The sequence below is a fragment of the Pteropus medius genome, unplaced genomic scaffold, assembly GCF_902729225.1.
Source record: "Pteropus medius unplaced genomic scaffold, Ma_sr-lr_union100, whole genome shotgun sequence".
In the NCBI taxonomy this organism is placed as follows: domain Eukaryota; kingdom Metazoa; phylum Chordata; class Mammalia; order Chiroptera; family Pteropodidae; genus Pteropus; species Pteropus medius.
This window is the reverse complement of record NW_024349796.1, coordinates 9,257,236-9,282,964: the sequence shown is the minus strand read 5'-3', so window position 1 is coordinate 9,282,964 and position 25,729 is coordinate 9,257,236. Positions and strand designations below refer to the sequence as shown.

At 38.6% G+C, this 25,729-nt stretch overlaps 1 pseudogene; it reads right to left on the bottom strand.

Moving 5' to 3' along the window:
- Window positions 1-15,505: 15,505 nt before the first annotated feature.
- On the bottom strand, window positions 15,506-15,626 carry LOC120619354 (uncharacterized; annotated as a pseudogene).
- Window positions 15,627-25,729: the final 10,103 nt, after the last annotated feature.

Genomic DNA, 25,729 nt, shown 5'->3' with positions numbered 1-25,729 from the left:
TGTGCCAGGCACTACGCTAAGGGCTTTGTCTGTGCTTTCTCATTCAGTCCTCGCCCACAAGCCTTTAAGATGCATTCTTTGATGTTTAACATTATCCAGATGGGTTAACTTGGGCTCAGCAGGGTTTGGTCATCTGTACAAGGTCACACCACTACCAAGTGGAAAGGCAAGATTTGAAGCTATTCAGCCTGACTCCAGAGGCACAGATATGGGAGTTTTGTGGTACTACAAATTGCTCGGTTTCTCTTTTATCTTCTTTTCCAGTGTTCTGACTTCCCTGTACAATCTATGATAATCTATGAAGAGTTTTTTACTTGATTCTCTAGATAGCTGCCTGGAGATCAGTCACCTAAATCAGAAGAAACCAGGGATTTGTGCTGATGTAGCAAAGGGTGGCGTAAAATGCCCTGGGACTTTCCTCCCGCAGCTGGTGGCACAGGCGTGCAGCCCAGCAGGGAAGCCCAGTGTACTGCGGACCCAAACAGAATCAAAAATTTCCCAGACGGCTTTTAAATCACTAAGGAAATAGCATCCTCAACTGTCTGTAAATGGCCACTACCTTTAGCAATTCTCTTTGTTAATCCGGTATGCTACATGCAAACAGAAAATGGGTGAAGAGTGTAATGAAGGGGTCTTTTTCTTCATCTAAATTACAGAAAAGTACAGTGATGTATCTTTTCAGTTGTCCCCAACCTTCTTGGCACCAGGGACCAGTGCTCCTATGAGAATCTAATGCCTGATGATCTGAGATGGAGCTGAGGCGGTGATGCTAGAGCTGGAAGCGGCTGCAAACACAGGTGAAGCTTCGCTCATTCACCTGCCACTCACCTCCTGCTGTGCGGCCCAGCGACCACGGGGGTTGGGGACCCCTGTTTTACGTAATGGAATTGATTTCATTTATCCTTTTTTTTTAAATAGAGGTAACATTGGTTTACAACATTATATAAATTGCAGGTATACAACATTACAATTCACCATCTGTATATACTACATGGTCACTACCAGAAGTCTAGTTTCCGTCCATCACCAATTAATTGAGCCCATTTACCATTTGCCCCGCCCCCCTCATCCCTCCCCTTCTGGCACCCACCCAATCTGTTGTCCGACTCTTTGAGTTTGTTTTTTTGTTTGATTTTTTTTTGTTTCTTTTTTTTTATATTTCACATATGAGTGAAATTATGTGGTATTTGTCTTTTTCCATCTGACTTATTTCACTTAGCATAATACCCCCAAGGTCCATCTATGTTGTCACAAATGACATGCTTGCCCTCCTAAGATCAGAGCAGCATTATTTGCAATAGTGAAGATATAGAAACAACCTAAGTGTCCACTGATGAATGAATGGATAAAGAAGATGTGAGATTTCACACACACACACACACACACACACACACACACACACACACACACACAACTACTCAGCCATATTTACTTAATGTGTTGATTATGCCCATCAAATGAAGATGTTTTGGTCTTGGATACAAAAAATAGAAAATGCTGTACAAATATCTGATATTATCATTAGTAATTCGCAGTACTTGGAGGGACTGTTGTGAAATGTTCATCATAGGTAGTTTACTCAGGTGGAGGTGTACCAGTCCTGCACCAGCTGGGAATGATACAAAGTGCCAAGGATATCGTTGTCACCAGTGTTACAGGGAAGCACTCCTGTCCAGAGCAGGTTACAGATCTCAAGTGGGAGGGCTAGTACGGACTTTCAGAGATGATCCATCCAAATCATCTGATTTGACTCCTAGGGAACTAAAGGCTTAGAGAAATGCCGGGGTTTGTGCAAACCCTCCCGCTTACCCAAAACAAAAGGAACTAAAAACTCAGCTCTCTGGCATTTCAGTCTAGTGTTCTTTTAATGTTGTTTTACTCTCTTCTGCAATTTGATTACTAAAACCTAATTTTCTTTGGAAATAGTCTAAAAGGAGAAATTTACATGATTAATTCAGTGGCCTCTAATGGCCAGACAGCATTTTCCAAAAGCTTCGCAGGATAAGCTAGATAAAAAGAAAATGACATCAGGATAGCTATGGGACATGGGCCCCCAAATCGTCACCCAAAGATGACAGCCATTAATCTTGTCACTGAAAGACGTAATCACAAACAGTATGACTCTCTTCCTTCTCCTTGTGGTTATTCAAGAAGTAAGAAAGCATCAGCCCTTGGGAAACTTCTGGGAGGAAAAGGAGACTAGGTGAAACATTTTTTCCTCAAGTTTATTTAAAATCCAGGGGTGGGAATTGGCTTTTGAAGGGCATTAACCACCAACTTTCTGCCTCAAACATTCTATTTTACCTCCACCCACCCAACACTTTTTATAAATAAGACCACTTAGTCACAGCACAAAAGGAAGTAACCAAGACTGGAGGTTGCTCAATTCTTTCATGTTAAAAGCTTTAAATGAGTCCAACAAATATACAAATTTCCAATTGAAATTTTTAATAGTGCCCATAAATTCTTAAAGTTGGAAGATACATTACAAGGTTCTCTCATTCGATCTTGCACCTAAAGAAAATATTCTCTCTGTGAGATCCTTCAAAGAAAGCCACCAAGCAGCTCCTAGAGCAGACCCAGTAATGAGGCACTTCTTACTGGAGGACCCAACTGGTCCCAGAACCTGTGGCGTAGGAGTTACTGTCCCAGGATGTGCCTCGGTTAGTTAAAATCCCCTAAAAAATGGGACAAAGACTAGGAGGAGACGATCCCAGCAGAACACAATGAAAATGGTCTCCCTTGAGCCCACTTCGCCTCTGTCAATAGTCTGTATTTGTATACCTTTCCCATTTAATCGCATAATATTTGTGGACTGCCCTGCATGAAGGCCCTATTCATTTTCACATGAATTGATGTGAAGGAATCTCTCCCTATTGTTGGAACCTAAATCCAAGATTTGAATTTACTTACTTTCAGTTCATATTTCATGTTACTGAGGATAGTGTTTACTCTTGATTCCTTTATTTTTTTTTTCCTGAGATGTCCCTAACACTCCCCACACCTGTCCACATTGTTAGTGTCATATGTACCCTGAAAAGGACTAGAATTGAAGGAAGTGATCACGCTGACATTATAGAATCATAACTTTTCAATTTACCTTCAGTTTTAGAGAAAGCTGTTCCCATCGTATGTCCAGTATGGATGTCAGCACAGTCCTGTGTATGAAGTCCCCAGGCAATGCCAACAGTCATGAAGCACCATTCGCTTCCTCTGTGAGAGCCCATCCTTCTACTCAGAACACCCCTTCCCTTCTAAAAAAACTCAGGCACAACGAGTGCAAGTTACATTATCTGTCAAAAAGGTGAAGCTTTTTACATATGATAGCCCATTAGAGATTTTTGTCAAATTGCACCTAATCATTTTTCTATAAATCTGCATCACTCTTTTAATATCCACTTCTATTCCAGGATTTCCCCACCAGAATTGCAAATTAGAACCAACATTTATCTTTTACTATTTCCTGTTTTCATTGCCTTAATCCACTCTGTTACCAAACCCTGTCATTTCATTCTTCAAAATGCCAGTAAGCTTCTTTTTTTATTTTCAAATTCTAGGTTCAATTTATTTAACTTACTTAACAAATACCAATTAAGATCTTATGCTGTGTAAAACAATATATTTGGTGTTAAGGTATAATTAATTTATTTATATCCCCATCTCATTCCAGAAAGAAATATAAATGAGTTATTAGGTAAGATTATGAAAGAAAGAAAGAAAGAAAGAAAGAAAGAAAGAAAGAAAGAAAGAAAGAAAGAAAGAAAGAAAGAAAGAAAGAAAGAGAGAGAGAGAGAAGAAGGAAGAAAGAGAAGGAAGGAAGGAAGGAAGGAAGGAAGGAAGGAAGGAAGGAAGGAAGGAAGGAAGGAAGGAAGGAAGGAAGGAAGGAAGACATGACATTAAAAATAGGAGCAAATGGGAGAAAAATAAGACTAAGCCCATAAAATGGAACCAAGGAATAAGGTTTAAAATCTAATTTGTAGGGCTCTATAAATTTCATATGGCTGGATTAGAGTTAACTTTGAATTTTTTGATAGTCAAAGCAAAATGAAAAAATCTAATCAATTTTGCAATAAAAAAAAAATGTTTCTAACATAAAAACAGAATTACTCGAAGTACCTTTTTTTTTTGTTTATCCTAAAAGCAGAAAAGTATTTTTCTTTAAATGTCCTATGGAAATAGAAATGGTCACACCTCTCTCCTCTTTAGAAAAAAAATCCTATCCTGAGTTCCTCTCTCACTGCTTCCCTTTCATTTTTCCTTTCACCCAGGCGTTCTCTTGACTCACTTCCTATTCACTTGTCAACCCACACAGCCCTGAAACTTCCATCCTCACAACTTCTCTGAAGTTACTGTAACCCACACGTATATTTACTATAAAATATGCTCATCAGCTCAGCCTCCCTTTTCCAGTCATCTCGTACGCTCTCGCCAGAAGAAGTGGCATAAAGAACCAGCTCCGTGTGGTTGCCCCCGACGCTGAAGAACCTATGGGACGCCAAGCACTGCAGACCTGAACTCTTCTCCCCCATTTAAGGTGTTCATATCCAACGTCATTTCCCATCCTCTAACGCATGCTCTCAATAGGCCAGTTACGAAGAATGGCATGTTTGGCTCCTTGTCCCTGGATCCCTCGCACATTTGAAGTCTCGGTATCCTCACTCACATGTCCAACCCTGCCTCCCTCTAGGCTCTGAGCAACCCTACACTTAAAACAAGGGAACAGAAGAATCCCACTGCTAATTTTCTGGAGTATGTGGAACTGGTCTTGCTGCTCATTTCCTTCTTTGGCATGAGTACCTTTTGTCTTTTCTTCTAATGACAAGTACCTCACACTGCCTTAGTCTACTTTGTATTAAACCCCATGCACCCAGGCACCAATACTAGATCCCCTCTACTGGATTTCCACTAACTTCCAGCCTTCCTGGGTTTCTGTTTGTTGACTGCCACTTCAATCTCTGTTCATAATTAGCCTCTTGACTACTTGACTTGAACTTGTTTTGGACCCTTGATTACAGTTAACCGCTTTGCTTTCTCCCAACAGTCAAACATCCTGGTTTCACACACTGACCAACATGTCCCCTTCTCAAGATGATCTTGACTTACATTCTAGAGCTGGCTTAGACTTGAGCCCATCCATTCTAGCTCCTGGAGATCTTCAATCTAACCCATCCTATAAACAGACAAACTCAGCCTCTTAATCATAGGGCCCACCAGAGCATCTCTTTCACTCTCATGTGTTTATTCTTTCTTTTCCCCACCCCACCCCGTAGCTTTCATTGAGGTAGAATTGAAAATTAAATTTGCACACATCTAAGGTCTGTAATGTTGATGTTTTGAGATACATATATCAAATTATTTCGCACATACTATTGTGAAATATTACCACAATCAAAATAATAAACATATCCATTATATCACAGTTATCTCTTTTTTGGGGGGCAGGGGGAGTGAAGACAATTATGATCTACTCTCTTAGCAAATTTCAAGGAAACAATGCAGTATTATTAACGGTAGTCACTGTATTGTCCATGAGCTCTCTGGACATTATTCATTCTGCATAACTGAAACTTTGAACTCTTTAACCAACATCTCTACATTTCCCCGATCCCTAGCCCCTGGCAGCCATCATTCTACTCTCTGCTTCTCAGAGTCTCATGTTATTTTTTGCTGTTCCCCATTTTTAAAATCCCATTTTTAAAATCTTCTGCAAAGCCAAATCTAGCCTTCAAAGCCCACTCCAAGTTCTCCTTTAACAAAAATATTCCAGTTTCTGACTAGTATATCATCTCTGAACCTTACGTTAGTTATAGTCTGTACTATATAAAATGATGTAGTCTGTACTACATATTCTCCCAAGTATATAACACAACTGTTACTAGTAACATTGCATTTACATAACAAATGTTTTATTTCCACGCAAAATTACATTTTGATATTTAGAATATTTCAAAATAGAAAAGTTATGTGCAATTATTATAAAATAAATTATGAAGTGTTTAACAATAAATTTAATATTTATATAAATGGGTGGGTGGGTTGATGGATAGATGAATGGATGCTAGAAAGATATCTAATTTGCATGTCACGGCTACAGAAAAATTTTAGTCTCAAGCTTTCAAACATCTTCTAACAAATTCTATTCTGTTATTACTGTTCTCCTAGAGAATGTATATTAAGCAGACTAAAAACAAACTGGGAAGAGTAAAATATAAACCCTTTAAGGCAGCAAATTTTAGATGAACTTCTATAGGTTATATTCTCTCTTAAGATAATATAGTGACTGTTCCAATATATGGTGTTGTGATTTTCTAGTACATTAAAAACAAGGATTTAGCATCCTATGGCCAAACTTGTTACAAACTATGTTTTAGTATTTTTTTAGATAAATATGAACAGTTAAAATTTGGTTTTAATAGATTAACAGAAAAAAAAACTATCATTACAACATAAGATAAAATTGAGATAGCCAGATTGGGTTTCTGGGATATATCTAGCTTTACAATTGCAGGATTTTACAAAATACTAAATCATCTGCTGACAACAAGTTCTTGACATAACTTTTATTTCAATAATATGTTGGCTGTGTGTTAAAAAAAAAATACATATGAACCTGGATAATGTTTCTTGATGGTTTTTAACTTTATTCCAAGACTGTAGTCTCGGTGATTACATGACTAAATTGAGGCTAGGCTCCATTAATAAATAGTTATGTGACCTTAGACAAGTCACTTAATCACTCTGACCTTATTCTCTCCTTTATGACATAGGAATAAAAATAATTACCCTGTCTTCCTCAAGATAATATTATGAAAAACATGTAACACATTAAATCGCTATACAAATAATGAACTTTTACATAAAATTTGATTATTTTATGAATGAACCATCTAAAAACTAAATCTTTCAAGATTATATTCACTTGACTTGAAATAACTAAAATTTTGCATTAATATCAGATGACTGATTCCTTCATAGGTTGCTGGTAGCCAAGCTTGTTGCTGTAAACAAATGGGCACTAGGATCTTTTGAAAAAATACATGTGGAACAAGATTAGACTTCTTCCTCTTTGTGGTGTCACAAGTCTGACCACAGTAACTATTTTTAATCATGGCCTATGCTTTTTAGTGACATCTAACTCCACACATAAGAGTCATCACCCTTATCGAGACATAGAGACGTATGACGTGTTTGATTACAACATACTTCTTTTTTGGAGTTTTTGTTGTTATTATTGTTTTTTCTTTTTGTTTTATCATTTTAGCATGTGTTTCTACTTTGGTAATTTTGAAACATTCTGATTACCTCACAATATTGAGACAGGCACAGACCACCAGTTCCTCAAGTCTGTAAAGTTAGGATATGAAAATGAGCCATCTGTTCTCGACCCAGCGCATTCAACTAATAAAAACGTTTCCAAAGAAAGTTTATAAAATGACAAGTTGCCATTATTTTCAACTCTAACTGGATTTTAAAAAAGCACTAAAGGCTGAGCAATAATGTTTTAATAAATACCTGGGATCTCAGCTTCGGTTGTGTTTCTCATGCTAATGAATAATGCTGCTCTTTGCCACTTTAGCTGCTTATGGTCTTGATGGAGAAAATGCGTCAGACTTGTGAATACGTGCAAAGTTGAACCGGTTAAAACATCATCAGTATTACGTATGCATTACACATTGTGTTTTAGAGTGAACGAAGAGTTTATATACACAGTGCTTTGTCCTGGACTGAGCACCAAGTTGAGGGTCCAAATCCCAATCATCCTACCTCCTAAACCCTGTAAATTTGGGCAACTTAATTGTGTGTATTATTTGTAAAAAGCAGATAAAAATATTTACCATAAAAAAATATTTCGAAGAGTCAATGAAAAGCTGAGTTAAGATCACTTATAGTAGGGCTTAGTATATTAATAAAAGGTAATCTTCCCCTTCTACCTATTATCTGTAGAAATTAGGAGTTTAAAGAGGTAAATGTTCCTATCGAAGTTCAATGACTTGCTCAGTGCCATACTGATTGGAAACAGAAATGGGACAAGATCCTAAACTAAGTTTCCCAGACGAAGGCCAGGGCTCTCTACTATATATCAGAATGCTAACCTATTTTTCTTAAACTAGTTTTGTCATTTTACATCATATAGCCCCTGCCCTCCCAGTGTAACTGTAAAATCTACAAATGAGCAAGGACTCAAAACCATGAGGGATGCCTGATATTTTCATTTGTGTGTATAGAGGTATTGTAAATGGTTGTGTTATGAATTATAATAATGTAATACAATTTTGTCTTTATTTCTATTCTATTTGTAAGAATTGATATAGAAACCATGTCTCTATTTTAGTGCTATTACATGACAGTATAAGAAAACGACACCTATTAGAAATAAATACATCAGAGACCCAAAGTTGTTAAGTCTCAGAAAACCTTTTCTGATAGAGTTTTACAATGTGTAAAAGCATCTATTCCTAAAATTTCATTATTAGGAGCGCTATTAAATTTACTGCTAAAATATCTGTGCAGATATGCCAAACGAATAAATTTCACACAGACTAACACAGAAAAAAAGTTGTTTTGATAAAACTGTCTGACATGCCAGAAATAACCTGTGACCCCCCAAAAACTTTCTACCATGAGCGTCGAATTCCCTACCAACACAGGGTCATCTGCTTCTCTCTCTATATGTATATGTCCCAGAACATAGTAAAGCTATGAGAAGAGAAGTTAGCTTTCTAAAATGAGTGGCCTCCACAGGTAAACTTAACTGAGAGGAAAGTGGGGGTTAGCTGCCCATCCCACATGATGGGATCAGCTTCCAAGGCCATTTTGACCCCAGAGATAGAACAAGGCAAGGTGGGGGTTGGTTTGTCAGCACAGAGATGTTTGCCATTGACTCTATTTCTTCAAAATCACACTCCCAACTGCTATGGTCTCACCATAAATATCTCCCAAAAACCTACAGTGCAGTTCAAAAGAATTTTTATGGGTAAAGGTATCATCTTTCTTACCATGTATACAGTCCTTCTAAAGACAAGAAATGCACTTTTTTGAGGACTAACAAAAACATTAGAAAAGTTGATCACAAAAGAAAAACCTCGATAAGTTTCCCAAAATAGAAATTTCATAAACCGAAATTCAATAAAGATTTGATGTTAAAATATACATTTAAACAAAAAATAGTTGGTGATTATAATATGTTTAAAAATCTCTTAAGTAAAAACAATAAAATCAAGGACTAGCTGTACAATAAAATACAGGACTATTTAGACAACAAAAATGAGAATACTATATATTATATCACAACTTCATTGCTTATTTTTAAAAAAGGAAAATAAATGTATTAAATATTTACATCACAAAAAGAATGAAGAGCTAACCACAAGAGATAGCAGTTATTCAGGAATGATGAAGTTATTCAATGAAGAAAACAGATTAAAAGCTGAAATTAATAAACTGTAAATTGATGAATTTAGGAAAAGTTAATTAGAAGAAATGAAAATTAAATAGAAAAACCTCTGTTAATTCTCATAAAACAGAAAAAAATAATTATATTTGAAGAGAAATATCATGACAAGGTTATGATTCATCCTCCGTTCATTCATCTGTTCAAAAAGTCTACTGGGCACGAAGTATTAAGTTTAAGTGTTAGGGACATAATAAAGAATGATGCTGGAAAAGTCCTAACCTTCCTGAGCCAATATTCTAAAGGAAAGAGATACTTAATAAGAATAATAATAGAAACGAAGGAAGGGAGGAAAGAATGGTAGTAGAGAAAAAAAAAAGAAAGAAAGAAAAGAAAAAAGTGAAATTAATTGGCAATGAGTGCTAAAATTAAAAATAATGAGATTAAAGGCATAGAAAATGAAGGGTAGAAAGGTTTGGATCAGGTGTTTATGAGGACACCGGAAGCTAGCGGAAGGGCAAGGGGGAGCTTCGTGTATCTATGGAAGAGCATTTCTGGGAGAGTGAAGAACACTAAGTAGCCAATCTACCAAGGGCTTGGTGGCCGGGGAAGAACATTACAAAATCTCCAGGTGGTTCTTGGGAATCCAGGTGTTGAGGGAATGTGATGGGTACAGCCTGAAAAAGCAGCACCTGTGGCAGAGATGGCCCACAGCCAGAATGACACTCAGGTCACGGGCAGCTGAGCTCAGGCAGACTCACGATGCCCATCTCCTTCCTTGGCCGTGGACATAGGGGGAGCTGGACTAGAAGGGCCTTGCCACCCGGGATGACAAGAATTTAGTAGTTACTTCTCTGGACCAACAACTGAGACTAGACAGGTCCAGGGATGACCAGGCCATCAAGGTGGCTCAACCACCTAGGACCAGGCGGTCTCTCCTGCTAAAAACAAGACAACAGGCTTCAAGTGGAGTAGCTTATTCCATGCCCCTTGTCACCAAACTGAGACTTAATTACAGATTCAGCTCTTCCAGAAATGGAATCTTAAGTCAGTCAAGCAGGAATCACCTGATCAGCTATAGTGAGGTAACTATCTGGTAGACAAACCCCTGCCATCTGCTAAAGGAAAGTGACTCTGCAGTAATCCACCCACTTTTTCTCGGTGTGACTTCTTCCTGTCTGCCCGCTTCGGCCTATAAAATTTCATCATGTTTCATAGCTCCTTGGAACTCCTTTGTATCTGCTAGGTGGGATGCTGCCTAATTCAAATCAATTTTGCTGAAATAAATTCTTGAAAATTTTAATATGCCTCAGTTCATCTTTTCATACCCCCTACCATAATACCACAGTTCTGTGGAAAATCCCAAAACAACCACAGGTTTTAAAATCAAGTCAGAAGAGGTAAGAAATTTCAATTTCTTGATTACTTGAGTAAAGGGGCTGAAACTCTTAATCACCCAACTGTTGATGGCAATGAGAATGGAAATACATATATTTCTATACAAATATAAAATACACATCTGGCATGGAAGATGTCCTTGCTTGTCAAGACATCTTATTTCTTCTTCCTCTATTTTCTGTGGGATTAAGTTTTCTAAACTCTGGACAGACCAAATCCTGGATGTGCTAGGTAAATAATATTCTACTCTAAGAAATAAACTATAGCTATGAAACTACTATGAAGAAGTAGAGTGTCGTAGGAGCAGACAGTACGGGAATGTCCTAGTCTGAGCGTCAGAGAAGGTGTCCCGCGGCCAGCAGTGTTGTGACCCTGTTGTTTGAGTGAGGAAATCTCACAGCAGCCTGTCGGATAGTTTTTGTCACACCCATTTTACAGGTGAGGAAAAGGGTGATAACGTTTGCCTCAGGGGAAGGTCAGGCTCTGGGTGTCAAGGAGTTATCTATAACTGTTCACATTTTATAAGTAGAACAGTTTTGTGTATTACTTGTATAATTAAAAATCCATTTTACAGAAGTTTAAGCAGCTCATGCCTGAAATCATCTAGCAAATAATTGCCAACGACAGGATTTGAACTCAGGTCTGCCAGACCACAACGCTCTTAACCAGTATGGTCTAGGAGACTTTTGATGTACACAAGGCCTTCATTTATCACAGTGGAGGCATCCATGTTTTCCTGCTTTGGAAACTGAAAGTATTTAATTCAGAATTCTTTGCTGTACAGAAAAATAAGACAAAACAAAAACCTCACTGAACATAAAAGGAATGCATGTATCAGAAGGCTCCTGGGTAGCTCTCACAATCTCTAGGAGGCCTAGAGGTTGGAAGCTTCATCCCAAATCTTGCTGCAAAGCTGTCCCACAGATTGGCTGTCACCACCCCATACCTGGGCACACGCACTGCTATTTATAGCACCTGTGCTCCAAACACCAGGCGTCATAAATTGTCACCAGATGCCACAGCACTGCCACTCCCTCACCACTCTCACTGGAAGGACTCTGCATTTCCCCCTTTTCCCTGTGACTAAATTCTGATTCACTGTCATGCAGACACATCTGACTGGCAGGTGCTATGACTTGTGTCCATGCCCTCATTACAAGGGAGGCTGGAACATTTTTAAGTTCCATTTTTAAAATGGGAAATGGACTCTATCTTATTATGCAGGGGAGTCTACAGGCGGTTCCGATATGGGGAAATCAAATAAAATGACAAACATCAACCCAAGAATATGGTAGAGATGAAGAGAACCCAAAATGTCTTTTTCTATCTTTGTTTTCTTTTCTGAAACAAGTGACTCAAAAAGCAAAGAAGTCAATGATGGATGTGACAGACCCATTCTGAAAACGCCTTAACACCTCCAGATTCATGGAAGAAATGGATGTTTCACTTGAAGAAAGCAGACTTTCACACAGAGGTGAAGTATAGCGTTGCAGGAGGGCAGGGGGACCTGGCTGGCTCCCAGCCAGCCAGACCCAGTAATGTGAACTTCGGTACCAAAGCTGCAGCCCTGCAGAACCATCAGAGATGACATTCCTCCTTTTTGGCACTTCCCCCCAAAAAACAGAACACTCAGGGCAGATCTTGGTCTCCCCTAGCCTTCCCTCTCTGTGAATTAGCAAGAAACCGATAGAATCCCAAGATGAGATGTATGTTGCCATTATTTAACATTGATAAAAACACACTTTGGTCACTAAAATCCTCAGTACTGCAGTTACTCTTAGTTAATGGACTACAAAAAAAATTATATTAAATCTATTCCTAATTAATCTATCCACCTAGGGCTTAGATACAGAATCGCAGAGCTGCGTTTCAGCAAAACTTTTGCTATTGACTTTTCCTACAAAATTAACTTGCTTTTAATTAAAGTGGCTTATGGTGACACCTAGTGGCTAATGGGCATATTCCGAAATCCTCGATTTGATTAACAATGAATTTTCTAATTTCATAGTCATATTTCCATTTGTGGATTCTGACACATTTAAAGAAGAAGGTAAATATATGACTTCCCTTTTCCATTACAAAGATAAAAATGCTCACAAGAGTGATCTGGAATTAAGAAAGGCCACCTTTTAAAATTTTTACTTAAATAAATCTTTAGATATTAGCTACCAATTTCAAATAGTTAAAAAAAGACAGAAAATAAAATGACATAAGCTCAGAATAAATGCATGTATTATCATCAGCTAACCCTCAAAAGTATAGGAATATGAGGCAGAGTCGTTTTATATAAAATTACTGGGATAGAAGACAGAATTATAGTCTTGACTGTGCCACTAATTGGCTATTTTGAACTTGAGCAAATTGTGTAACTTCTCTGCGCCTCAATTTCATAGTTGGTAATGATATAAGGAGGTTAAATTTGGATGACTTTTGAGAGACCTCCAACATGAGTTTCTACAAATTGCTGACAGTCACACGGTCTTTCTCATTTTCACTGAAAAAAAAAAAAAAAAAATGACGACGTGAAGGAATTATCTCATTCAATCAAACATTTTCATCTAAATGAATATGACATGTCTGGTGTCCAATTTACTTGTTTCATTTTGTCATCTCTCTATTTATACAGCTTTTGCCCCTTTTTAGTTCTGTATCTGTGGTCTCTGGACAGAATTTAACCCTTAGTTTTATCACTCACCTCTGAAAGGACAATTTAACCTCACCTTCTCTAGTTTGTCATATTTTCAAAAACAAGAAACGTACTTTACTGTTTAAAAAAAGTATGCAAATTGTTTCTCAATAAAGCTGTTAAAAATAATAACAACTTGAACCTTTTTAATAAAAATCTATCTCTATACTATTTATATTTTTGTAGCCAGTACAAGGAGCTATAGACACAGAAGATGAACAGAGAAGCTTAAGGTTGTTTTAAAAAGCTGTTGCCATACAGAAGATCTGAACAGAGATTTTTTCCAAAGAGAAAATACGGACGGCCAACAGATATATGAAAAGATGCTCAAGGTCACTAACCGTTAGAGAAATCCAAATCAAAACCACAATGAGAGATCCCCTCACACCTGTCAGAATGGCTCTCATCAATACATCAAAGAACAGCAAATGCTGGCGAGGATGAGGAGAAAAGGGGCCCCTCGTTCACAGCTGGTGGGACTGCAGATTGGCACCGCCGCTATGGAAAACGGTCTGGAGGTTCCTCAAAAAATTCAAAATGGACCTACCTTTTGACCCAGCAACTACACTTCTGGGTATTTACCCAAAGCAACCAAAACAAGAATTCACAAAGATCTATCCACCCCTATGTTCACAGCAGCACAATTTACAAGAGCCGAGATATGGAAGCAACCTAACGCCCATCAACAGATGAATGGACAAAGAAGTTATGGTTCATATAGACAATGGAATATTACCTGGTCATAAAAAAAAAAAAATGACATGGATGGACCTAGAGGTGATTGTACTAAGCAAAATAAGTCAGAGAAAGATAAATATATGATTTCACTGATATGTGAAATCTAGGGAACAGATAGAACAAATGAATCAAAACTAGACCCACAAATATAGAGGACAATCGGGTGTGATGGCCAGAGGGGTGTGAGGTGGGGAGACTGGGAGAAAGTGGTGACGGGTTAAAGTACAAATCAGTACTTGACGGAGGATCATGGGGATGGGGAGCACGGCATAGGGGATGCAGTCAGCAGTAAGGTAATGGCTACGTGTAGAGCCAGAGGGAAGACAGAGTGATCAGGGGAATTGTTTCATAAACTATATAAATGTCTAACCAATGTATTATATACTTGAAACTAATAAAAAATAAAAATAAATTTTAAGTTGTTGCCGTAGTACAGTTAATTAACATCTTTAATATCCATCGCATTCTCCTCTATTACCCAAAGCATCTCTGGCCGTCGTCACCACGGACACATTCCTAGTACTTGATTACGTGTGTTATTTAATCGTTTTACAATCTTTATCTAAGAAACAGCTAGTTGAACTCACAGAGGGACTGATTACCTAATGTTTAGACAGCACCCTCTATATTTTACGTTCGAGATATTGCCGTTTGAGAAAAGATCATTTACCATGACAAATCTTAAATGGGAAATGAATCAAAATTTAACTAGAAAAATGTTTCTACGCCAGAGTCATCTGTGCATTGCGAGAGAGAAAAACAAACTTCCCTTTAAAGTGGTTTTAATTATTCAGCCTCTGACGTGATTTCAACATAATCCGACCCAAATGCTGCCTGACTCTTCTCTGCCAACTCGGATGAGCAGGGCAGCAGTGCGCCCCGCTGTCCGGGGAAGGCTGTTTTCCCTTCCCGCACCTTGTGGATTCCACACTCAAACCCTCTGACGGCCATGAAAACTGAGTCACTGAACTGGAGCTTACGTTAATTGAGCTTCCTAAGTGTCCCCGAAACCCCTTTTACATCTGTTTCTTAGAACAGACGTTTAAGGAGTAGATCGACATTGTCTAAAACCCCCGGCTGCTGGTCTGCCATCTACCCGTGCTGGAAATCTCTACTGCTTCCCTAGAAAGACACAAAGTCCCACACTATCATCTCAGTATTATATCACACAATTATTTCTTTTCTTTTCTTTTTTTCTTTTTTTTTTTTTTAGATGAGGAAAGCCTTGGTTGACCTCACAGATTGCAAGGACCTTGTCAGCTTACAGTCCTTTATTTTTTTTAATTTTTTTACGCCTACAGCACCTGCTCTTCCTACGTGGTCTCCCATCCAAGTACTAACCAGGCCTGACCCTGCTTAGCTTCCAAGATCAGACAGGATCGGGCTTGTTCAGGGTAGCATATGGCTGTAGACCATTTATTTCTTAATTCTTTCTCTAGCCTACTGTTCTCTGATCTGTATCTCCTCACTCAGTACTCATTTCTGCCGAAGTCTCAGTGATTCTTAAAGGCAGAGACCATGTCTTTGTTCATCTTCAGATGAAACCATTGGATCCCACCAACTTTTCAAGAGCCATCCCAATGCGACCCCTTCCATAACATATTTCTATCACCAACCAGATATGATGTCTTACTCTTTTGATAGCCTCTCTATATTGTACATTTGTTATATACATTGAATACATTTGTTATATAGTAATTGGATTATCCTCTTATTCTCACAAGCTTATACTGTAAGCTTGTGAGAATAAGAGGCAAATTGTACCACTTCATCCGCTATCATTCTCAGAATAAGAAATTGGTCAATAATGTCAATTAAATCCAATAGTAATGGTTATGCTATCCTTAGCTATAATTACTTATAATTTCTGCCATTCAAAATGGCAGGAACATTGAACAAACATGCCTTATCTAGCTTATTTGTCTAAGGAGCAATTTGTACTTAATCAAAAGAACTTCTCTGTGAAAAATTTGAAGGGGATACACCTCCTTACCAACATCCCTTTGCCAACGTGTCTACAAACCTCCCCATCTTTCACGTTTTGCTACTTTCTGTCAGCATCTGGAGTGATTTTCATATCGCTCTCCCTTCTGATTACAAAGCAGTATGATGTGGGAGATAAGGTGTGGACTTTGCAGTCACCAGGACCCACTTCCAAATTACATGGCTCAGCGGGACAACCTAAACATGCCACTTACCCCGTCTGAGTTTCAGATTTCTTATCTGTAATATAAACACCAAAATAACCACCTCATATGGTTACTGTGAGGACAGCACACGGGAAACTAGGTTCAAGGTGCCCTTTACAGTGTCTGGCATACAAAGTGCACTAAAACATATTAAATTAAAGGTATCAGTTCAATTAAACAAGTGCTGATCAGGCGCCCACTGAGGGCCATGCACAAATTTGTTCTGAGGGCCCGATAATGAACAAGATGGACATGGGCCCTGTTGTTCAAGAGCTAAGTGAAGAAAATAGGTATTTGAACATGCAAATGCAGTACCTTGTGACAAGCCCAGCAATTCAGAAATAAGTACAAAGTGCTTTTAGGGCATCTACAGGATCAGAATAGACTTTTTTACTCTTCTGATATCTCCAAATCACAATGAAAACTCAGTACCTGTAAAGTGCAGTCATTATTCACAATGAAATGTATCTGATGGTCTGGTGCTAGGGGCACAGTGCCAGATGCTAGGTACCATATAACCACATTACAGAATCATCACGCCGGTGGGACATGCCATATTCTAGAATCCACAAGCACAGTCTCATGGAGAAACCAGAATCCAATCTGCACACCAACATCCATCCTTTAGATATACAGGAGAGTCTCAAGATAAAAGCATAATCAATACACATATCTTACATTTGCATATTTTCCTTCTTCAGGTGATAACTTAAAACTCAGTGTGAAGAGACAGGGACTCATGCAAAACTTCTGCAAAGCAGATGCCCTTGTTATGCTTGTAAAGCCTGTCCTCCTTCTTTTCTAAAATAGCACGTTAATTTTAAAAGGCAAAATAATAAAAGATATGCAGGGTAGTGAATGGAAAAGTTTCAAAGCTCGCACAGCCAATGTCTCATTATAAGTGGCCCCGGGGGAGTGATGAGAAACTCACACTCATCTTGTCGAACAGAAACCTGTGTGGCCTCTTTACACTTGACTGTACTCACAGCAGCCTTGGCCAACCAAGAATGTTAGGGGAAAAACAACACGAGTTTAGGTAAATGAAGTCTAGTGGCCTGACTGGTTCATACGAATGACAGCGTTGACAGAGGGCCTTGAGTTCATTTCCAGGGGCCACGTCCTCTGCCTCTGGACAGGGTGACAAAGAGTTGCAGGAGGAGGGCACACCACACCTGTGACCCCTTCCCCAGACTGGTATCTATTACACTCTTAATTGTGTCCCCTCCTCTCTGCATCCAGCAGAGAGGTAAATGCATGTTCTGACTTATAGCCTAACTCTAAGCGTCTTGGACAAACACGGCCTAGAAAAATTTGACTTCCCTGCGTCTCCTTCAATTTCTGGCCAGCTCTGCTTAAATTGATTTCAGATATTGTCCTTTCTTATAATCGAAACACTTTGCTTGACTACGCCTTCCTGAAGGTCGACAAATATACACACGTCGCCATTCTAATTCCATAAAATGACATGGCATAGTTCTTATTCACTCCCATTTCTCTCACCTCTTCTCTTTGTTAAAGTGAGTTCGTGCTCCGACTGAGTGATTTGACCAGGAAGAGCAGCTCGAGTCTTCTGTGCATCGACTGGAAAAAATAATAAAATTAAATATCATGAGTTAATGCAAATAACGAAAGACTAAATGCTGTAAGGTAAACATCCTTGTAGTTAGCGCTCCAGGTCTTGCTCAGCCAGGAAGGACGGCCTGGGAGAGCTCCTACCAAGTGCATGGAGGCTGCTCAGAGGTGAGCAGCTGCTAAAACCTTCCAGAAGGCTGGTGAAGTCCTAAAATCCATCTAATTAAGAGCCATGTGATACTGAGTCCCCATGTCCATGAAGATAATAAGATCTACCTCTTGTGGTTGTTGAAAGAATTAGATGAAGTTCAAGTTAATTGTGTGCATTGTAGGCCCTATGGGAATGGTCCTTCTTATTGTTACTCTCACTAATAAACACTCCATAATAATCACCGTGGAACATCTGTAAATATGGAATGCAACAAAACTTCTAGGCAGACCCGACTGCCTAGAAGACACATGTGGTATAAGGGAAAAACCCTGAACCAGAAGCTAATAGATCTGGTCACTAGACTCGGCTCCATGCCTTTAGGTGTGAGAGCTGAGTCATTCATTATCCTTTTCTGTTTCAACTTTGTCAGCTGAAACTTAAGAGGACGACCTAAATTGTTTGCAATGTCTCCAAGAGCTCACAGACTATCATTTTTACGGACCCTCTAGATTAAGCAGGTCCCCTCTACGATACCTGAGAGACTTACTGTCTTAGGTCTGACCCCATACTTAACTTTACAAGGAACTATAACTGGATAATTTACTTGAGCTTTAGGGACAGGGAAGTGGCCATTACATATAAGATATCGCCCCAGAGAACACTAACTACAACATTTAAACTCCTAAACTTCAAACCACATCCTCCTTGGCGACTGTAGCAGACCCCAGATTCACTTATTTCTGTCGATCGGAACAAACTGCTGTGCTGCTTGATAAAGAGTCTATCTCTTAGGAGCTCGGAGCATTTGACAGATGCTATCATGTTAAGGCTGTTAGTTATTAGAGGGTAGCTAGTATGAAAAATCTTTCTACTGATAAAGAATCTGAAACACGGAAAGTCAAGTGACATTTTCTTAAGCACCAGTGAGTCAAAGGCAATGTAACTTGGCTAATTTTATGCACTCATCAGGTCTTTTAACTAGGTCAATTGCAACTGCCCAGGGAACTCCGATGTTCCCTGTTCTGGATCTCTCACCTGGAGCGCACCTCTGTGCTGCTCCCCTGAGACCCCTCCACCTCACCACATCATCAGGTGAGATTTAGTGCTGCCCTCGGTTCACTGGGAGCATCGAAGGGCCCTTTATTTAAAAATCATTAAGGATTTTAAGACAGTGGCAACAGAGCATTGAACCGAGCTCTGGGTCCCATGTAACTGTGGGACACGCCACATGCACACGAAGCTGGAGCTGCCTTCGTGTCTCGTCTTCTCGAGTTCTAAACATCTCCTCTAAAGATGCACACTATGCTGTCTTCACCAACCCTTTCGGTTTCTTGTCTTGTGTTGTTTTGTTTTTTGTGTACCACTGGCATTTCTTGATCTCCTGTCTCAACCCCTCAGAGATCAAGCCATTAGCAAGTTGATTCACTAGATTAATCACATCATGTGCTGCCCAGGGAGTCATCCTCACACCCCCATTCCAAGTATGGCCTCCATAATCCTGACTAATCCATCACTCATTGGCCTGGGGGAAATTATGTATGGACAGTGTGAAGCTCACTATTTGTCAAGTAACCTTGCACGTGGTCCACCTAGCAATAGGGCTTCACCCTGAAGAAAGACTCCTCAGCTGAGTAACTGGTTTCTTCTCTCCAGGATGACAGACATATACTTTCTTATTATCTAGAACCAATAAAACATCTGTAGGCCAAGAACAGAGGCTGCAGCCTGAATCAATAAACTGTAGCCTAAAAATAAAGCCACATGGTCCCTCTGGAGCATGGCTTGACTTAAAACAGACCTCAGTGGAATATTCCTTAATTACCACTGTTTCATAATAGTTGTTTGACCCTCTTTTCTCAGGCATGATTGACCCTCTAGGGTATTTCTAAGCATTGTAATTTAGCGATTTAACTCCGTCCCCAATCTACAGATGGTATCATTCATCCTACCAAATAACCATGGGCCTTGGCAGAAAGTAACAGTAAAATAATAAGAAATACATTGGGTATGTGATTGCTTATATTATCTAAAATAACTAGTGTTTTGAACTGTTGTTAGAGTTATTTAGAAAAGTTGGGGTGTTTTTCATGTGTCATCAAATTCAAATACATTTTCCTTTAAGTTATGTTCTTGAACTACTGAACATCAACTGAATTTCAGACATTTAAACTAGAGGCATTCCATAAAGAAATCCTTATGGGATTCTTCTGTAAAGTAAATCATTATTTTCAACATAAACCATTATCCCTTAACCTATATTTTTCTGTCAGATATTTTATTATATTCTGGTAGTAGGCAGCATATGTTGTGTTTCTTTAAAAGATGACACCTGAACTGAGTCTTTTGAGACAGACAAGTTACATTTAGAATAGAAGCATTACATTCCATTTATTCAACTCAACAGAAACCATGTTAACAGCCCTCAAGTGGAGAGACCAGTTCTCAGTATGAAGTTAATGAATTACAGTGACTATAATACAGCGAGAGTGGAGCAGAATTGTGTCCTACGACATCTGTGTCACATATCTTTCTGGTAAAGAAAGAAAAGGGCGTAGACACAAAAACACATGTGCCTAAAAACTTTTGGCTATTACATCAATTAAAAGGAAAATTTAAGGTATAGATATACTTTTCAGTTTTCAATCAGAAGTCAATCATGAAAGGAATGTAAGAACTTACAGTAAAAGGTATACAGAACTCATGTGTTAGGAGGCCTGGGTTTCAGTGTGATTTGGTGACATGCACAAGAGAGCCATGTCTTGGTCAATAAAATGAAAGCTTTGAAATACATCGTCTTCAAAGTTCCTTTAAATTCTAAATTCCTATGACAGAAATTATGGTTTAAAATAGGGCTGGAGAAGTAGCCTCTAATACAAGCCCTTCAACTTCCCACACAGACAACTGAGATTTAAATACAGAAATATCGCTCACTATAAAAGTCTCTTTTGAAAAGCCATTCAGCAAAGGTATTAAGAAAATAATCAATTGATATAAATGTCACACTTCTATTTACCCTCTGCCTACCGACAGAGGAGAAGAGCAATAACATGAGATAAATGTTCACTAACCTGAAAAAAATGACGTTTTTCCTAAATTACTGTATTTGAAATTTTTTCAATAGAGTTCAAAATTTCTCAGGTTTTAATAAATATTATTTTCTGCATTATTTGAAATGTTTTTGGAGAAAATGAATGTTTGTGATTACCGGCCAGAAATTTTTCCTTTTCAAGCTAAAGTCATTCATTCCCTTTGTCTTTTGGCCCCTTGTCTACATCCCATTCTGTCCCTCTCTTTCCTTGGGTCCCTCTATAAATATCACCCAGATAATCTCTGTTTGTCTGACAGAACCCCAGGATTATATCTTTTATGGCAGCATTACTTTTCATTTTACTTGAGATATGATTTTCTTTGGGCCACATTACTTTTCTTTGATGTAAAGATATTTTAAGAATCCATTTTTTATAAAAAAAACTAAAAGAAAAACACATTTATTTGATGGATTAGTTTTCAAGTTGTTAAAGCAAACCCCAACTATTCAACCTTGCAGGAGAAAAAAACATGAATTTTTTTATGGAGCAAAGCACATCAAAGTAGATTTCTAAAGCTCTGGGATTGCATTTTTTTTTTTTTAATTTTTTGCCTTCACTAAAAATGAAACGTGTTTTAACTAATCTCAGTTGCATGTCATGTCCTTCCAAAGGTTTTAAATATAGTTACATTGTGTTATTTTCAGATCCTAAGGACAAAAGTTGGCTTTGTTTTATTCTGGTTCCTTGTTTGGTAGAAACACAAGAACTCCATTGTTCAAATTTGCATGCTTCATAAAAACACTTATTTGAGTAAATTATACTTACATAGCGTAACATCTCATTAGCTGTTACACAAATTGTAGGTTATAAAAAGGTTACAGGAGAGACACAGGATTATCTCTAAGTAAGGTTCGCAATATGGTAAAACGCATACAATATAATCCTTCTTTCTAATTTTTATATTCGTGAAAATTGGTTAAAAGAACATTAAAGGTAATTTTTATTTTGGATGAATTTTGTTAGAAAGAGAATATATTTATTAATCATTCAAATATTTATTGAGCATCTACTATGCCAGTCTCGGTGTTATGTCGACACATGCAGTAGAAACAGGTATGACAGAAGCCAGAGGTCCCCTTAGAAAAGGAGGAAGCTGCCATGCAAGTTAATCCTGACTTCTCCACCCTCTTTTGTACAACTTACCGGCTGATGAGAGGTCCTATTGCTTCTTAACTTATCTTTGCCTCTGAGTCACTGCCTGGCCGTCTGCTTTGCTGAATCCCTGGAACACACACAGACCTCCATGAATGGGGCAGATGGGGCTATTTGTCACCATTCGCCATTGTTCTGGGGGCAGAGTTGCTACAAGATTGTCCACAAGTTTTTAAATAGTAATCTGCAAGAAAGCCATTTTTATCACTGTGATTTTACATATAATGAAATAGGAAATATGGCACAGGTGTGTTTGTTCTGCCCTTTTATGGCAGAAAATTCATGTACTCTGTGGAAAATGAGGGGCTCTCATACAAAGAATGAGAGCGAAGGATTGTTTAGGGGATGAGAAACCACACAGCTTTCAGCTTCACAACTCCGAGCCAGTGGGCCCTGTATGCTTGAGGCGTTCCTCACTTCCAGAAGCAAATAACGGTGCTTTCCATCTGTATATAGCAAGGAAATTCTGAAATGCCAGCTTCCTTGATATTTCATGGCATTTGGATTTCTTAAAAAATGAATATATCACATTGTACCATATAAAAGAAAATATGGATTATGGTAGATAAGAGATACCTTGAAAGATCTTACTATTTACTCAAAATGCTAAAAAAAAAAAATGTATATAACAAATACCCCTCATTTAAATGCATAGGTAACTTTGCAAAAAATAAGGAAAGTCTCCAAGGAAAAACAGAGGGAATCTTAAATCTGAGTGGCAAACTAGCATTTAACATATGGCTGAGCTCAGCATTTGCTAATCCCAGTTACCAGAAAAAGAGACCTTAGGCCTCACCGGGGAGGAAGATGGGCCAAGGACCCTCAAAGTGCTACATCTTCTGTAAAAGAGTAAACAGGAAAAACCAGTCACCTATAAAGATTGATGACAAGGAAACATGTTGGAATTGGCATTACACCAGATGTGTGCTTTCCTGGGTTTATAGTTTAAATTTACCTTACCTATGTGGTCTAGGAACCCACGATGCCAAAGAAATAGCAAAGCAGTCCCAAGTTGGAAGGCCCCAGCTAATGCAATCTTATTTAAAAGGAGGTACCCTCAACCTCGTTCTCAGAGGGTCCCACAGATGAACATGAACTTATGAAAAAGCTAATGGACACGGCCCTCTCCCAATTAAACAACTGTGGGCTGTCTCCTTTTTTGACAGCAAAAGAACATTGCTTTCCTAGCTATAATGATGCTGCCTAAAAAATACTGAGGGAAACAATAAGATTCCAACTGACCTCCTGAACTATTGGCAAGGGTAGAATGAGACCAGTAAGTGCTCAGGAGAAAGTGGAAACCCTGTGAGGCTGCTGTCTGTTGCCTTCCAGTTGCAAACTGGAGTTCATAAACCTGAAAGCATCACTGATTGCCCAGAAAGGCCAAGAGAGTGGACTCGGAGCTGCAGCCAAGTGGAAAACGATTGGAAGTCAGTGAATGAACGTGATAGACTGGCAAAACCATGATCGTAATAAAGGCACCTTTAGAGTAAGTCATTTGAATAAACACAGACAAATTGGTAGCTAATTTTAATTGCAATTTAAGTGCATTCTGGGCTGGCAGCAGTGTCCGGTGTTCTAATTTATGTTGTCACTATGTTTTTGCTTCACACAAGGCCACACAGAAGCCAGAGTTAGGTGGTTTCTAGTCAGCAGCAAGCCAGAGAGGACAAGACCTGGAGGTGAGTGCTTCTAGTCTCTGGGCTGTAGAATGCAAGGCCACGTGCTAAGACAGGGACACTGAGTCTGTGAAGACTGACAGAGGTCACTCTGAAGAGATGCAACAAGAGAGGGTGATGCAGGCAGAAGGGGCCCAGGGGAAAGGCTGAGAGGGTCGGGTCCGGTTTAGGGAAAGTAGAAGCAAACATCAATCACCCTGACAAAAAGCGCAGTGGAACATGAGGAAACCAAGAAGCTAAGATGCTATCTCAGGATCTGGGAAAGGCGATGGGGCCCTGACAAAACGCATATCATGCACATCTTCTCGAAGAAGCGGCAAGGTTGCAAATCTTGGTGACATAAGGAAGATTCGGATGAAGATACTAGCCATTTTGCAGTTTCTTGAGCAAGGTTCTATCCACAAATAAAATGCAAATGTTTCCTAAATTTTTGTTAAAAACTCTATATCTTTGTAAATAAAGACTTGAATAAAATGTTTTAAATCCTTACTGAAGAAATGTAAAGCTAAAATAATTATTGTGTAAGCTTCTGTTAAAGATTCAGGACATAGTCACGTCAAATATTACCTCTGACAGATTGTTCCACTATATCTTTCTTTTTGTTTTGTCTTCTTAGGTTACTAAGCAGGAACGAGCATTTTTATACAGTACTTAGCGTTAAATGTTTTCATAATTTACTATCTAACCCCTTGATTTTCAATTTAGTTAAAGGAAATGACAGCATGATCTGAGTTTACTTAAATAACAGATGTGCATAGCTAGAAATAGCTGCTGAGTAGCATTTTAAAGTCAGGTTCGAAAAGAAATATATTTCTGCAAGTGGGTAGAAAATGCAACTGTATAGCGTGTGCTTCCCCCTCAGCAGCAGTTCATGCACTAACCATCGCACAGCATCCCAAAGTCGGTGATTACACATATGGACACATTAGAAAATCTCTCCTACGTGGGAATGAAAATAGTGGCATAGCTACTGTCTACTGGATAGCTTTCACTGAGGACCCCACAAGTGGTTCATTTTGCTTCTAGAATATGTTAAAAAGTATAATATATTCATCATATATTCTATGTATATGTTTTAAATGAGTATACCATGATATTAAAGTATATTAAATACATATTATATTATTATATTCAAGTACTATATATTAATTATATATTTTGAGTACTATATATTAAAGTATATAGACTATTTTCATAAGTTTGTTGGGTACTATGAACAAATGGTAACTATACAATATAAACAGGATGCACGATAAACAATAGGTTTATTTCTTAAACCGCCATCACCAAAAACAACCAGTATCTAACACTTCATTTTGAGTAAATTCATTTTGGATTTTTAACCATACAAAAGTACAGTATCAAGTAGTCTTTCTTTTGCACATTTAAATGTGTGACTTTGGACTTAGTTTGGCTGAAATAGAAACAGAGTAAAAGTGCCCAGGAGCAGGCAGACGACAGCTAACAAAAACCACAGCCTTGCCAAGGCAAGGGCAGTGCCGAACTGCACCAGGGAGCCCCACCTCCTGCCTGCCTGCCTGCCCTGCCCTGGCATCGCTGACACAGTCCACAGGTTGCATTCCTCCGACCCCAGTCATCGGACATGGTCTACCCTTTGCCAAGGGCACTACAAATGCTGAGGTAGCTGCCACACCACCTACGCCTTGTTCTGGAATTCTTGCAG